This window comes from Ornithorhynchus anatinus, chromosome 3 (assembly GCF_004115215.2).
Source record: "Ornithorhynchus anatinus isolate Pmale09 chromosome 3, mOrnAna1.pri.v4, whole genome shotgun sequence".
NCBI lineage: Eukaryota > Metazoa > Chordata > Mammalia > Monotremata > Ornithorhynchidae > Ornithorhynchus > Ornithorhynchus anatinus.
Window position 1 is genome coordinate 112,466,015 of NC_041730.1, and position 16,791 is coordinate 112,482,805.

The following is a 16,791-nucleotide window of genomic DNA, read 5'->3' on the forward strand; positions in this document are numbered from 1 at the left end:
TATCCTTGGAAACTGTAACTGGAGGTGGTAGTGGCAGGAGCAGCTGTTAAAAAAAAATAGATCAAAGGTTTTTTGGATTTATTTTTTTAAATTGCATTTGTTAGACTCTCTCCATATTCCAGGCTTTGTATTAAGCACTAGGGTAGGTCAAACTATGTCAGGTTGGACACAGTCCATGTACCCCATGGAGCTCTGAGTCTTATTCTTGATTTTACAGATGAGGTTACTGAGTCACAGAGAATTTAAATGACTTCCCCCGTGGTCACACAGCAGACAAGTGGTAGAGTAGAATTAGAACCCAGGGCCTTTGACCCCCAGGCCCGTACTGTTTCCACTAGGCCAAGTTGCTTCTCTAGTTATAAGAATATTTCAATTAAAAGGATATTAAAAGTATAGTGGATAGAGAGTTGAGGATGCTGGGAGGGAGGGCATGGAAGCCACTGTCCAGGGAGGATGGGGTGAGTGTGGCATGAGATACAGACAGGTCAGGGTTACTTACCCAGAAATTCTGCAAATATGGAAAGCTGATGGGAAGTCACTTGAATGGAAAGTGATTTCTTCAGGGCTGGTGAGGAATTCTAGACAGGTTAAACTCTTGTACAACTTTGACAGCCTTACGACACTTCTTCCCCCTCAGAACTCTAAGCTCCCTGTGGGCAGGGAACAAGCCTACCAACTCTGTGATACTGTACTTTCCCAAATACTTAATATATTGCTCTGCAGACAGTAAGTACTCAATAACCACGATTGATTGTTCGATTGATTATGAGCAACGTATTTGTAAAACATCGCAAGTGAACAAAATATTACTATGGAATAAAATAAAAGAACATTAAACTGAAAAAACTGAAAGAAAAAAGTTTCGGGGAGAGTTGGTGGTAGTGGGTAGGTCTTCCATTGGGGTGGGTTCACTGATTCAAAAATAGAGAGGAAAAAAGTAGGGAAGGGAAAGGGATATTGAAAGACAGAGATTAGAGACAGATAAGAAGGATCCAGAAACAAAGTATATTGAGGCAGATAGAGGCAGAGACCCAAATATATATACACACATAGATAGATAGATAGATAGATAAAGGAATATCCAGGCAAATAAATCACTACCAATTCCCCCACCACATTTACAAATACTCTCATTAAAATATATTTTTTCAACTGGGCCACTATGACTGAAGTAGCAGTAGCAACAGCAGCAAGAGAGAGTCAAAGGAGAGGGCCCTCATCTTCGTCTCCCCCCACCCCCCAAGGTCAAGGAGCCCAACTCTATGCTCGGAACCAAAGCGGTTGCTGGTGCTGCTACTCTCCATCATCACCCGGGGAGGGGGCTGCATGGAGAACAGTTCCAACACATACAAATTCGGAGAGCACTGGGGGCAGCAGGAAGCCCTCTTTGCGTGGTACACAAGCTAAGTGGCCAAAAGAGGCAATGGTCCCTCATCCTCCTCTTCCTGCTCCTGCTTCTTTCCCGTTGCTGGCCATCTCCACGGCTGCCCAAAACCTCACAGGCCCCCGGCCCTGCAGCTCTGGGGCTCTGACTTTGCCCTATATAGACTAAGACCCAGACTAAGTCTCACTTTTTCTCAGCTCCCACTCCCTTCCACATCACCCTGACTCGCTCCCTTTGCTCTTCTGCTCTCTCCCCGCCCCATGGCACTTATGTATTTATGTATATATCTATAATTCTATTTATTTGTATTGGTGCCTATTTACTTGTATTGATGTCTGTCTCCCCTCCTCTAGACTGTGAGCCCGTTGTGGGCAGGGATTGTCTCTATTGGTGTATTGTACTTTCCAAGTGCTTAGTACCGTTCTTTGCACAGTAAGCATTCAATAAAGGCAAATGAATGAATGAATGAATACAACTTTAGGGCCCAATCCTGGACTAGCCTGTGGCCTTGGCCTTATTTACTCAAGGAGATTGAGGTGAGACGCTCACATCCCATCAGCCCGATAGGGAAATGGAGCCCAACAGTTCAGTGGGGAAGGAAGGTTTAAGGGCAGGCATGTGCAAGCATGCACACACAATACACGCATATGCACATAGTAAGTGCTCAATAAATAATATCGAATGAATATGTAAACACACACACTCACACATACCCCAGAAACCTGTCAAGACCTGCAGCAAATGGCTTTGAAGTGGAAAAAGCCAGAACTGACCTTCACACAGCTCTAGCATAAGAAAAGATCTTGGAACTGGTCTTCTGGGGAGACAGGTGGTGGTTAAGGTAGGCTGAGGGTGAGCAGAGGCACTGTCCAGTTGGGCCTGGGACAGGTTCATTCAATCATATTTATTGAGTGCTTACTGTGTGCAGAGTACTGTACTAGGTTACACTCACTCCCTTCTGTAGACACTGCTAACCCTACCCTTTCTCCACTCCAAAAAACTTACTCTCCACCCTGGTAGTTTCTTCTTGTACTCTCCCCAGTGTTTAGTACAGTAAATGCTCAATAAATTCCACTGAATGATTGACTGATAGACTCACTGACTTTTTTTTTTAACTTTAGCACTGGCCAGACCCTGCCTGCAGAACTCAACCATGATCTCTCTCTAATTAGCATTCAGTCAAGAAGTGTCATGGCATTGATCGCAACCTTCATATTCCTCCTGAAAGAAGCCCAGAAACACAATGAAAGCCAAACTATTTTTTTCAAACCAATCAATTGTTTTTAATTACCAGACTGATTCGTGTTTATTTTATCTATTTTGTTAAAGCAGCCAAACTCTCCTTACCCTCCCAGCTCTCGATGCCACTGTGTTTTCAACCTCTGAAATCTGTGATTAACTAAAATCTAATTAAAGAGGTCTGCCTGGCTGGAGAAATTTGAGAAGGTTGAGGAATGTAAATTGGTGTGAAAACACTGAGAGGAAGTCAGACATCCTGCAGAACTCTGTAAAACCAGAGGACTTGATCAGTTCAGCCAAGCTTAAATTGGCTGGACCGGTGAGAACCAGCAGGGTGACTGGATAGAGTATGGGCCTGGGAGTCAGAAGGTCATGGGTTCTAATCCCAGCTCTGCCACTTTCTGTTGTGTGACTTTGGGCAAGTCCTTTCACTTCTCTGGGCCTCAGTTTTCTCATCTGTAAAATGAGGATTGAGACTGAGCCCCACATGGGACAGGGACTGTGTCCAACCTGATTTGCTTCTATCTACCTCAGTGCTTAGTATGGTGCCTGGTTCATCATAAGCTTTAACAAATACCATGATTATTATCATTATTATTATTATTATTGTTATTGGGGCCATGGTGGGAACCTCAAGATTTCAGAGTCTATGCCAGGTTTATGACCCTACCCAGTCCTCTAAAGCCACTTACCTACTGTAACTCTATCTCATCTCTCTCACTGCCAACCCCTTTCTCCTGCTTTTCCTCTAGCCTGGAACTCCCTCCCTCTTCATATCCCACAGACCACATCTCTCCCCATCTTCAAAGTCCAACTAAAATCATAGCCCTTCTAAGAAGCCTTCTCTGACTAACCTCTCATTTCCTCATTCGATTGGCTTTCCTTTCTTCATCGTCTTTGCACTTTGTTCTGAACCTTTTAAGGGTTCTGCAAAGGGTTGCCATCCCTTTGAACTTTGATTCTCTTGTCTGGCCAAGGCCTCCAAGATTGGATAAGCTGAAGCAGTGTCTTGCCATCTCATCCGCTAAGTAGTTTAACCAACGATAGTCCCTGGCCTAATGATGAGGGGGCAGAGCCAGGGAAATGAGAGGTGGGACATTCAGTGAGCTCACCATCTTTCCCTCACAGAATAGTCCCTCCTCCACCTCCTTTCTGTCATCCTCTGGGGGGGAAGCAGAAGTGGCAGCCAGACACAACCTCCCCAAGGAGCTGGGGAAGAGGGAGGGTGAGATATTTGGTGAGCCCTGCTCCCATCCCCCCCAAAGCTATCTCTCTGTCTCTCTCAACTGACACGATCCATCCCAGTGCCTTTTTGGAGGGGGTTTGTGAGGCTCGCAGAGGAATGGAGGCAGCAGTGGCAGCAGCAGCTCTAAACGCCCATTTGGGAGGAGTCACATGTGGTGGAACAGTGGTGATGGGGATTGGAAAGAACATTGATTTGGATTTTTCAGAAACATTCTGTCTCTCCCTCGGTTTCTCTGTCCCACTATGATTTCTTTGTGTTAGAAGACTGGATGATTTTTTGGCTGATTGTCTAATCAATTAGATCCTGTCTACAGGAATTTATCAGAGAACACAGCTGGTGAGTGGGTTATAAATTAATCCCTTTAACAGGGTGGGGTATGATCATATAAGGACAACCAGAAATGCCTGTCATTCAGTTAACATAACATAACCGATGTGTCTCCGTACCATGGATACCCTTTAAACACTTTGTTACTCATCCCACCCTCAGCCAAATATAACTATGATGAACCCAACCTTAGTCTCTCTTTCCTCTATTGGTAATTAATTTCAATATCTGCCTTCTCCACTAGATTATAAATTCTTTGAGAGCAGGGATCATATCTCCATCCCAAGTGCTTACTACAGTGTATTACACCCAGAAAGTGTTCAATATATACTACCAATTGATTGTTGCCTGAAGCAATAGTATAACCCAGTGCTCCTGAATTAAGCTCCCACCTATGTAGTCTTTGAGACTTCTCTGGTATCTCCTCCTCATACATCCCTCTTGGGATGGAGAGGAGAGGCTTGGAGGCCAGGATCCTGGACTCTATGATGTGCTCAAGGTCAAAGGATCCCTCAATTTCAGAGGATTTATTACTCCCCAGTTGAGTCTTCTGAGAATTAATGTGTGAAACAGTACACTGTTTGGAAGAAGCTGTGTAAGCATTATTCTTATACATTTTTCAAGGGCAAAGACTGCTTTCACACTCCCTTTGTAATTCTCCACATCACCTCGAACAATGTAAGCACTCAATGTATACTGATAGAGAGTCCTCCCTCCCTTCCCACCCCCCTGAAGAAACACACTTTTATGAAAAACGATTTGATAGATGTAAACAGTCAAACATCTTGGTTAAAGACAACACCCCCCCAAACCAGAGATTCACCTTTCTCTGAGCCTCAAAGTTTACCCCTCAAGCTCAACCCTTAGCTTCTTCTTTTCACTTCTCAGGAAAGGGAGCTCTGTAGAGTGAGAGTACAGTTCACAGCCATTAAAGATTATTTTCAGAGTTCAACGGATAGAAAATGGCTTTGTTATAATGAAGATGATTATAATGGGATGTAGCGAGGAGCTCCTGGATAGAAACCCTATATCATTCGGAGAATGGGAGAGACTTAAAAGATAATTAGTCACTGGAAAAAGGGTTCGCTTAATTTGTCTTTAAGGAAAATTATGTTGGAAGAACTTTCCTCTTCCAACCTGCCTCACTACTATTGTTTCTGCTTCTCTCAGGGGATAAAATGATGTACGGTGACTGCATGATAGAGGAGGAAATGTGAGAAGGAGACGCGTATCCAAAAATTACCCCCATCTATAAATGTCTGTGGTCTAATGGCATTTATAGGAGGGGCTATACCACTCCCTCTACACTCTCCCTCCCAGTTTCTACATTACTCACATTTTATTGCAACTCTTAAAACTAGTGGGGATGTATTCTTGGAGAGATCCTTTATCACATGGCTAATGAGAGCAGGAGCAGGAAGAGAGCAAATGGAGAGAAATTCAGTTTGCAACAGGGCATCATCATCATCATCACTTTCAGTGGTATTTTTTGAGAGCTTACTGTACACAGAATGCTTGGGAGAGTATGATATAACAGGATTGGTAGGTATGTTTCCTGCCCTCATTGAGCTTGCAGTCTAGAGGAAAGAGGCCAGGCATATGGAGCTGAATCATTCCTCTTCTTCAGCTTGCCTCTACAGGAATCAACTCCAGCTCCTCACTCCACCTTCTTTGGAAGGGGAAGACAGATTGGATGGGAAACAGGGGCAGAGAGACAAGAACATCCAGGCTACACCACTCCTGGATGAGAATCTGGAGATGAGCGGTTATAGGATGAAGGAACAGTAACAGAGTATGAGTCATTATGGAGGTAGATCAAACTGAAAGCTCGTTGTGGGCAGGGAATGTGTCTAGCAACTCTGTTGAATTATACTCTATGAAGTGCTTAGTACAGTTCTCTGCCCAGAGTAAGTGTTCAGTGAATACGATTGATCGATCGATTGATAATAATAATTACAATATTTGTTAAGCACTTACTATATCCCAAGCACTGCTCTAAGTGCTGGGAAAGATAACAGTGTAAACGGTTTGGACACAGTCCCTGCTCCACATGGGGCTCACAATCTCAATACCTATTTTACAGATGAGGTAATTGAGGCACAGAGAAATGAAATGATTTGCCCAAGAGTACACAGGAGACATGTGTCAGAGACGGAAGTTGAACCCACATCTTCTGACTCCCAGGCCCATGCTCTTTCCACTAGACCGTACTGCTCAGCTAGACCAAGCTCCATCGATGTGTGTCCATCACACCTAGACCCATCTGGGGTCTGTTCCTCTTTGTTGTTTGTTCTTCCTGCTCTCTCTCTCTTGAGTCCTAACCAGCCAGGGATTACTTTATGCCCTTGGATCAAATCATTTCTATCCAAGTAAATTACATCCGTGTTTCTCCAGATTAAATCTCATTCTATTGATTGCTGCTCATTCCTCTAAGTTCCTCAGGTCCTGTTGAATGCTAACTTTGTCTTCCTTTGTATTAGCCAATGCTAAGTTTTATAAGACCGGGATGTTTGATCAATGTACTCCTCACTCTTTCTGTCAGGCCATTTGTGAAGGTGCTTATTAAGGCTGTTGGCCGGCAAGGATTTATGAGAAGATGTTCGCAAAACACGCTGGGCCTTTAAGGCTCCTCTTGATTTCTTTTATGCAACGTGTCAGGGAAGAGGCATCTATTTTTCAAATGCTAATGAGGAGTTCTGTCTATAATGATTAAACCTCCCTATACATGGGAAGACTGAATAGTCACAATGATTCCTGTAGCTGCTCCATCTTGGAGAGATGGTCTATAACTTTACCCTTACAAAAACCGCAAAGGTTTTCAATCAATGACATTTATTTTGCCATTCTTATGTGCCGCCACTGTTCTAAACATTAGGGAGAGAACACTAGTGTAAGTAGGCATGACCCCTGCCTTCTAGGAGCTTACAATCTGCTGCGGGAGACAGAAATTAAAATAAATTACAGGTAAGTGGGGAAAACAAAGTTTAAGAATATGTACAAAAGTGATGGAGTGAGAAGTACCTAAGGACGTATGACATTTAACTTTGTGCATGGTTTTGAGAAGACATCTGATCTACCAACTCTGTTACAATGTACTCTCCTAGGTGCTTAGCACAGTGCTCTGCACTCAGTAAATACCACTGATTGATCAATTGACCGATGCAGTAAAGAGGGAGGACAGCATGGATAGATGAAAGATAAAAGTCCTGAAACAGAATCCCAGTTGGTCTCCAATATATACAGGAGGAGTCCTAATGGAATCTATCCAACCAGCTGGGGATGAAGCCATTCCCTGTCTTATAGATTTCATCACGATACTTGTTAAGCACTTTCAGTGAGTTAAACAGAGCACAACACTGGTAGTCAGAAGACCTGGGTTCTAATCCTGACTCTGCCACTTGTTGGCTTTGTGACCTAGGGCAAGTCACTTCACTTCTCCAGCTGCTTCACGCTGGAGAAGCAGCGTGGGTCAGTGGAAAGAGCACGGGTTTTGGAGTCAGAGGTCATGAGTTCGAATGCCGGCTCTGCCACTTGTCAGCTGTGTGACCGTGGGTAAGTCACTTCACTTCTCTGTGCCTCAGTTACCTCATCTGTAAAATGGGGATTAGGACTGTGAGCCCCACATGGGACAACCTGATTCCCCTGTGTCTACCCCAGCGCTTAGAACAGTGCCCTGTACATAGTAAGCGCTTAACAAATACCAACATTATTGTCATTATTATTCTCTGTGCCTCAGTTACCGCATCTGTAAAATTTGAATTAAGACTATGAGCCTCATGGGGCAGGGTCTGTGTCCAATCTGATTAGCTTGAAGCTACTCTAGTACTTAGTACGATGCCTGGCACATAGTAAGTTCTTCAGTAATACCATAAGAAGTGCTGTATTCCTATGGACCTGAATGGATAAGGGTGAATATAAAAAAGTTTTTAATGCATGCCCATAGGAGCTTTTAGTCCATGACTTCAGGGCGCAGCACCTTGCATTCATCCCAGCCAGAGAAGAATTGATAACTTCCAGTGGTAATTTGTTTCAATGTCTAGTAGCACTCCTATTGTTAAATTCTTTATCAAAGCCCACATACGTTCTTCATGCTAAAGTTGAAGCTCATTTCACTCCGTGAAGTTCTCAGAAGAGTTTGACTCATAGATCCTCACCTTTAGTGCATTTATATTTCATGGTCATTGGTGGTGCTGCTCTGTGGTTAAACTGAGATGCCCAGAACAATTCACAACCAAAGACTCATCAGTTAAGACAAGATAAATGTTGGGGACTCACTCTATATCATAACTAGAGAATTGTCACAACCTGCAAACCAGCTCTGTGTTGTTTTGTCCCTATTCTATCAATCTATCTTCACAACCAATTGACTTGAGTATGTAAAATCCACATGACTTGAATAAGAAATCTACTTGAAGCAATATAAAAAAAGCAGCGTAATCTGATGAGTAGAGAGCATGGGCCTGGAAGTTAGAAGGACCTGGGTTCTATTCCCAGCTCTACCACTTGTCTGCTATATGACCTTGGGCAAGTCAGTCAGTCAATTGTATTTATTGAGCACCTACTGTGTGCAGAACACTATACTAAGCGCTTGAGAGAGTACAATATACCAGTATAACAAAAGCATTCCCTGACCACAATGAGCTTACCATCTAGAGGGGGGAGTCACAATTTCTCTGTACCACAGTTAACTCATCTGTAAAATGTGGGTTAAGACTGTGAGTCCCATATGGGACATGGACTGGGTTCATCCTGAGTAGCTTGCATCTACTCCAGTACTTAGTACAGTGCCTGACACATAGTAAGCACTAAACAAATACCCTAAAAAAGGGTCCTTGCCATGACTCTGGCACCAGATTGTTCAGATTAGAAATTAACCCGCTTTTTTCATGAAATAGAACCCTGTCCCCATTACTTACCTTGAAATTTAATATCTTTGCTTTTAATTGCCCTATTCAAAATAGTCTTTGGCTATAGAGGCTCGGTGCCATAAAATAGCACTCTGAAGAAAGAACAGAATAAACATATTTTGGACTATATTCATGTCCTTTCCTTAAGCAGGGAAACTGGAAGAAACAGAGAAGAAGCATCAATCAGGAAGACTTCCTGGCCAATCAGAATCCCCAAGGGGGTGCAATCACAGTGGATAAAGATCAACTCTGCATGACCTTAAATGATTTGCAGCTAATCTGTAAGAATTATGATTCAAAACTACCTAGCTGAAAATTTCCCTTCTGACTGACTGAAAATAAACTGCTTCCTATGTACCACTGAGAAGTATTTAGGGTCAGGAGTCTCGGGGCAAGTTGCCTTGGCTATTGATGTCCTTTGGGGTCTTGGGACAAAGGGGTTTCTACAAGCTGCCTAAATGATCTAAGAGGTTATCTCTGGTTCTTTCCACAGGCAGCACTTGACCTCACTCTGCTGAAGAAAACCTTTCTGTGCACAGCTCCCTGCACTTCAGAAACCTCCAATTGTTGCCCATCCATCTCTGCCTCAAATAGAAACTCCTTACCGTCCATTTTAAGACACTCAGTCAGCTCTCTCCATCCTACCGACCCTTCCTAATCTCCTGCTATAACCAGGCCTCCTTTCCATAGACTTTACAGCACTCAATCACCTTGTCTCCTCTTATCTGAACTCCCTAATTTCCTACTGCAACCCAACTCGCACACCTCACTCCTCTAATTCCAACCTGCTCACCATACTTTGATTTTGTCTACCTCACTGCTGATCTCTCACCCACATCCTTGTCTCTGGCATGAACTTCCTCCCTCTTCATATCCAATAGACGATCACTCTCCACAACCTCAAATATTATTAAAAGCACATCTCCTCTGAGAGGCCTTCTTTGACTAAGCCCTCATTTCCTCTTCTCCCCCTCCCTTCTGCCCTACAACACTTATGTACATACCCCTCTTTTCTTCCCCTTTCCCTAGATGTAACTTCTTTTCACTTTATTTCCCTCTCACACTAGATTGTAATTTCTTATGGATATGGATTATGTTTCTCCACTATACTGTTCTGTACTTTCCTAAGTGCTTAGTTAAATGCTCTGCACACAGTAAGCACTCCATACTTTCTGCTAATGGATTGATTGAAAGACATCATATCTATAAACTCTGTTGCACTGAGTAGCATGGTATAGTGAAGCAGTATGGTTTAGTGGCAAGAGCCCAGACTTGGAAGTCATAGGTTGTGCATTCTAATCCTGGCTCTGCCACTTGTCAGTTGTGTGTCTTTGGGCAAGTTGTTTAAATTCTCTGTGCCTTAGTTACCTCATCTGCTGTGAGCCCCACATGGGACCTGATAACCTTGTATCTACTCCAGCACTTAGAATGGTGCCTTGCACATAGTAAGCTCTTAATTACCATCATCATCATCATCATCAACTCTCCCAAGTGATTAGTACAGTGCTCAGCACACAGTAAGCATTCAGTGAATATCACTGATTGATTCAATGCTTGATTCAACACTATAAACCACCACCTTCTCCTTGAAACTTTATCCAACCTTGGGTTCACTGACATTGTCCTTCCTTGGTTCTCCTCTTATCCCTATGACAACTTCTTCTCAGTCTCTTTTGCAGACTCCTCCTCTGCCTCCCACTATCTGACAGTGCAGGTCCCTCATAGCTTAGTTTTAGGTCCCCTTCTATTCTCCATTTACGCCAGCTCCCTTGGAGAACTCATTCACTCCCACAGCTTCAATTACCATCTCTATTCAGACGATTCCCAAATCTACGTCTCCAGCCCTCACCTCTCTCCTTCTCTGCAATTTTGCACTTCTTCCTGCCTTTAGGACATCTCTACCTGGATATGTCATCAACACTTCTCACTAAACATGTCCAAAACTGAACTCTTATCTTCCCACTCAAACTCTGTCCACCATTCCCTTTTCCACATTCTCCCCCTAGCTGGGAACTCCCTCCCCATCCATATATGCCAGACCACCACACTCTCCACCTTCAGAGCATTATTAAGATCACATTTCCTCCAAGAGGCCTTCCCTGATTAAACTCATTTTTCCTGCCTCGCTTCCTCTACTATGTCGCCTAAGCACTTGGATCTGTGACCTTTGGACATCTGATATTTGCCCCATCTCCAACCCCACAACACTTAAATATGATTGAACGAATACTCTGCACATTGTAAGCACTCAATAAATACAACTGATTTAATGGGGAGGGAATAAATACAACTGATTTAATGGAGAGGGAGAAGCATAAATACAGAGAGGAGAAGGCACTTCTCTGAATGTAGTCTACAACCTATGGCTGATTCCTCATCAGTTACATGTGTCAGCTGAAGAAACAACAATAAAGTAAAGAAACTGAAGAGACTTCTAGGGAATAACATATCTTGATGCTGAGTTATTACCAATGGAGTAATTCAAGTTCTCAGTGCTATCCAAGTCCAATGTGGGAAAATGTGGTTTTCTGAGATACGGTGTTTAATTATTTCAAGAGATCTATCTCTTGTCGTCGCATTCTCTGTTTTTAAACATGCACATTATCAGGTTTTTCATTTGAAATCCATCTCTAGCCTGTCCCTAAAGATCCATTATTGTATTTAATAGAAGAAAACAGATCTTAGAATAAGCTAATTATATAATTTGATTCCCCTAGATTCAAGGTCTTAGAATTCACTTTGCTTTACAATTCCCTTCTGGATTGCCTTGTCTGAACACTCTGTCTAGTTGTAGGTCTATTGCTTACAGAGATTGGAAAGCTATAAAATGAGAAAAGTTAAAACTAACCAGATTGGTTTGGAGCCGAGGTCAGCGATCTTTAACATAAAATGCCCTTGGAATGTTCCTGATGGGAGAAATCACTCCCAACAAAGGATGAACATGGGACAGTAGGAAAGCCATGACATAGTTTACAAACCCAGCAGACTCTTTGTCCATTTGATCTATCCAAACACCTGAATGATGGTGGTGAAACCTACTTCTCATTGGGAGTACCCTCCATGTGCAAAAGGACACAAATTCCCTGATCAAGCTTTATTGGAGCAGAAATTTCCCTGACTCCAACGATCTAAGAGGCACATTCTAGACTATAAACTCATTATGGACTGGGAACATGTCTGCTAATTCTGTTGTATTATACTCTCCCACACACATAGAACAGTGCTCTGCATATAGTAATTGCTCAGTAAATGCAATTGATTGATTGATGTTCTAATTCATTACTGTGACAAGGCACAACATGGCCTAGTGGATAGAGTATGGGCCTAGGAGTCAGAAGGACTTGGGTTCTAATCCAGGCTCTGCCACCTGTGTGCTGGGTGACCTTGAGCTAGTCACTTAACTTCTCTGTGCCTCACTTACCTCATTGTGAAATGGGGATGAAGACTCTGAGCCCTACATTGGACAGGAATGTGTCCAAACTGTTTACCTTGTACCTATCTGCAGTGTTTAATACAGTGCTTGGAAAATAGTAAGTACTGAGTAGGGCTCTAAAACCATGATTTAGTACTGACACTAATTGGAATTCATAATTTCATCACAGAAACACACCTTCAGTACCATAACCTTTGTATGATCAAGAAAGCTCTAATTAAACCACTTAAATATTGTCAGAAGTCATGATAGGTCCAAGAAGAAGGTGCAACAGGAAAACATGATCTGCTCAACTCTGGGAATGTTGGCTTCTTAAATTAATTAGAAGAACTTCGAGGAGAGTCTTACTATCACATTTCTAAGTGCTGGACCTTCAATTCTTCCCTATAGCAATCACGCTCTGGCCTTGAAATAATTTTCAGTTCTGCTCCCTGACACAACTGCATGGCAGAGGGTTCCTTTACCAGACAAAACTCAAACAGGAAAAATAAAAATAAAATAATTTTGAGAGAGAAAGAGAGAGGAAAAGAGAGAATGAGAGAGAGAGAGAACATAGAGAGCAGAGGTGAGGACAGGAAACAGAATGAATTAATAATCAAGGGTATTTATTGAACATGTATTGTGTGCAGAGGACTGTACTAGGCACTTAGGTGAGTATAATACAACTGAGTTGGGAGATAATAATAATAACAATAATAATAATAATAATGATGGTATTTTTAAGTGCTCACTATGTGCCACGCACTGTTCTAAGCACTGGGGTAGATACAAGGTAATCAGGTTGTCTCATGTGGGGCTCACAGTCTTAATCCCCATTTTGTAGATGAGGTAACTGAGACACCGAGAAGCTAAGTGACTTGCCCAAAGTCACACAGCTGACAAAAGGTGGAGTCGACATTAGAACCCACAACCTCTGACTCCCAAGCCCGTGCTCTTTCCACTAAGCCACACTGCGGTCCCCTGCCCACAGTGAAGTAACAGACTAGAAGGGGAATCAGTCATTAATATAAATAAATTATGGATATGTACATAAGTGCTGTGGGCAGAGGATGGACTGACTATCAATTGCTTAAAAGGTACAGATCCAAGTTCATAGATGATGCATAAGGGAAAGGGAGTAGGGAAAAAAAGAGCTTAGTCAGGAAAGGCTTCTTGGAGGAGATATAATTTTAATAAGGTTTTGAAGATGGGGAGAGTGGTGGTCTGCAAGATATGAAAGGGAAGGGAGTTCCCTATGAGACTGCAGAGAAGGAGAAAAATGAGAGCTGGAGATTCATATTTTGGAATTATCCACAGGGAGGTGGTAGTTGAAGCCATGGGCACTAATGAATTCTCCAAGGGAGTGGGTGTAGATGGAGAATAGGAGACCCAAAACTGAACTTTAAGGGCCTCCTACAGTTTGAAGGTGGGAGGCGGAAGAGGAGACTATGAAAAAGACTGAGAATGAGTGGCCGGAGAGATAGGAGAACAAGTAGAGGAGTGTCAGTGAAGCCAAAGTTGAATAATATTCTCTGGATAAGGGGGTGGTTGATGCTGTAGAAGTCAGATGAGAGGGGGAGGATTAAGAGAGTGTTAAGGCTTTTGGATTTAGCAAGAAGGAGATCATCGCTGACTTTTGAGAGGGCAGTTTCCATGGAGTGAAGAGGGTGGAAGGCAGATTGGATGGGGTGGGGCGGTCAAAGTGAGATTGGAGGAGAGGAAGTGTTGGCAGTGGATTTAGACAACTACCTCAAGGAGTTTGGAGAAGAGTGTTAGGAAGATGGAGCTTTACCTGGAGAGAGCCAAGGGGTCAATGGGGGACTTTTTTTAGGATAGGGGATACATAAGCGTCCTTGAAAGCTGTGTGGAATAAGCCACTGGAAAGCGAACAGTTGAAGATGGCAGTCAAGGAGTGGAGAAGGGAGGGGGCAACTGTTTTAAATAAGGGATGAAGGGAAGGGTGTGTGTGCAGGTAGAGAGAGTAGGTTTACAGAGAAAGTGAAAGATCTCTTCTTGAGATACTTCTGGGAATCCTGGGAGAATTGAAGAGGGCAGAGGAGAAGCGGGAGGACTGGAAAGGAGCAGGGGAGAGTTTAGGGAGATTATGCCTGATAGTTTCAATTTTGTTAATAAAATATGTGGCCAGGTCAATAGAGGAAAGAGATGGCGGGGGGAGTGGGAGACAGGAGGTTTGAGGAGGAAGTTAAGTGTCTGGAAAGCTGGCAGGAACAATAGGTATTGTGCGCAGGTTTGAAGGAAGTGTACTGTGGAAGGGATCCACTGCTCTGGGTTACTGTTATGGGATTGGTGAAGGGATAGGGGAGCAAGTGAGTTGAATAGAGAACATGGTGTTGAAGGAGTCAATTTGTGCCTCAAATCAGTTTGTTTTATCAATAAAGTAAATGAGACCATGAAAATAATTTCACCTTTTTGCATCTGGGGATTGGATTGAAACATTCTTAACTTTTGGCATAATTAAGTTTGAGTCAATATGCTGTTAAGAATTAGTAGGAACTTAGTAGGACATGTGCTGTTTACAGTAGTAGTTAAACTTGGGCCATGACTAAGGATAATATCTGAATATAGCACAGAGGCAAACAAACTAAACCGGTAGTTGTCTTGTGGGTACAACACACCCCCATATATTCATCTCAGAGGATCAACAGGAAAATCGTTTTCAATCATTGGAAAACTGAGCTGTGTATGCCTTTGTTTACTTATCAAAGCGACTTCATGCAGAAGGGGATTGGCCCGACGAAAATGCATTAGTGCTACTCTAGAAACTGAAATAAAAAGGCTTCTTCTCTGTGGAACAGTTATCATGGAGAGATAGGTATTAATGAGACCAAATTAACCTTGGCAGGCTAAAGCAAGAATCTGATTCCAACGGTTACTCATGCTGATTTCACCCTCTAATGTGTAGAATGATTTCTATGCCTCTTTCAGGCCCTTCCATTTTGGGGGATTTTAAAAGCTAAAACCCATTTTTGGTGCTCCATCCCAAATTTGCTTGAAGACAATGTAAGCTTCAAGCCTGTTCCATTGTAATTAGCCAGGAGAAGTGTTGTTGCAGTCCCACAGTGTGAAAACTGCCCAAAAGTGACAGGGATGCTGCACAAGACTGGAGTACCCTACGTTCTGCACTGTGTTCAGTCTCTGGGTTATTAAAATTATGTCACGCTGCTCTACGGTAAACAATCTGGTCTTCCACACCAATTTGCATTAGTCAGCATTACAGCCCTGTTTATGAACAATTTATGCAGTGTTGTTTGCATTGTGATTTAGTAGAACTCACGGGGAGAAATAAAGATTCCTTTTTCCCAGCTGTAATCACTGATGGCTGGCAGGGTCCTTTCCACCTGAGGGAAGACCAAAACCTTCATCAGTAGACCAAATGCACCTTAGGATAGGAATAGTACATATGCAAATCTCTTACAGCAAGGGGCTCTAGCAGAAGGAGAGAGAGAGAGAGAGAAGCAACGGGGCTGGGAGTCAGAGGACCAGGGTTCTAATCCTGCTTCTGCTGTGTGACTTTGGCAAGTCACTTAACTTTTCTGTGTCTCAGTGTTCTCATCTGCAAAATGGGGATTAAATATCCCTTCTCCCTCCCTCCCTTGACTGTGAGCTCCCTGGGTGGCAGGAATTGTGCCTGACCCAATTATCTTCTGTCAGCATTTAGTGCAACAACTGGCACCTAGGAGTCACTTAACAAGTACCGCAGTTATCATTATTACTATTAACATTTTACTGACAGAGCAGGACAAAGAGAGATGGGGCACATTAAGGTCAGAGGGCACAAATGGGCACAGAGAAGCTCGCTGTTCTTCTCTACCTAGCGGGGTCTCTCACCCCCATGTTCTAGACCAGCACAGCTTCTCACCTTTAATTCTCCACAGGCTCGATCCTGGTATCCGGGACACATCACGCAGCTTCTGTGTCTGCTCTGTTGGCCCTGGTGCAGAAGAGACAAGACTCTTCTCTCCTTTCAAAGTCATCCAGACTTTGCAGAGCTCTCTGGTATGGGCACTGATGCACAGGCCTGACCACTGACCCTCAATAATTGCGGCATTCCTCTAGACTGTGAGCCCCCTTTGCCCTTCCCCCACTCCCAGCCCCACAGCACTTATGTACATATCTGTTATTTTATTTATTTGTATTGATGTACGTCAGGCCCCCTCTAGACTGTTAGCTTGTTGTGGGCAGGGAATGTCACTGTTTATTGTTGTACTGCACTTCCCCAAGCATTTAGTACAGTGCTCTGCCCACGGTAAGCGCT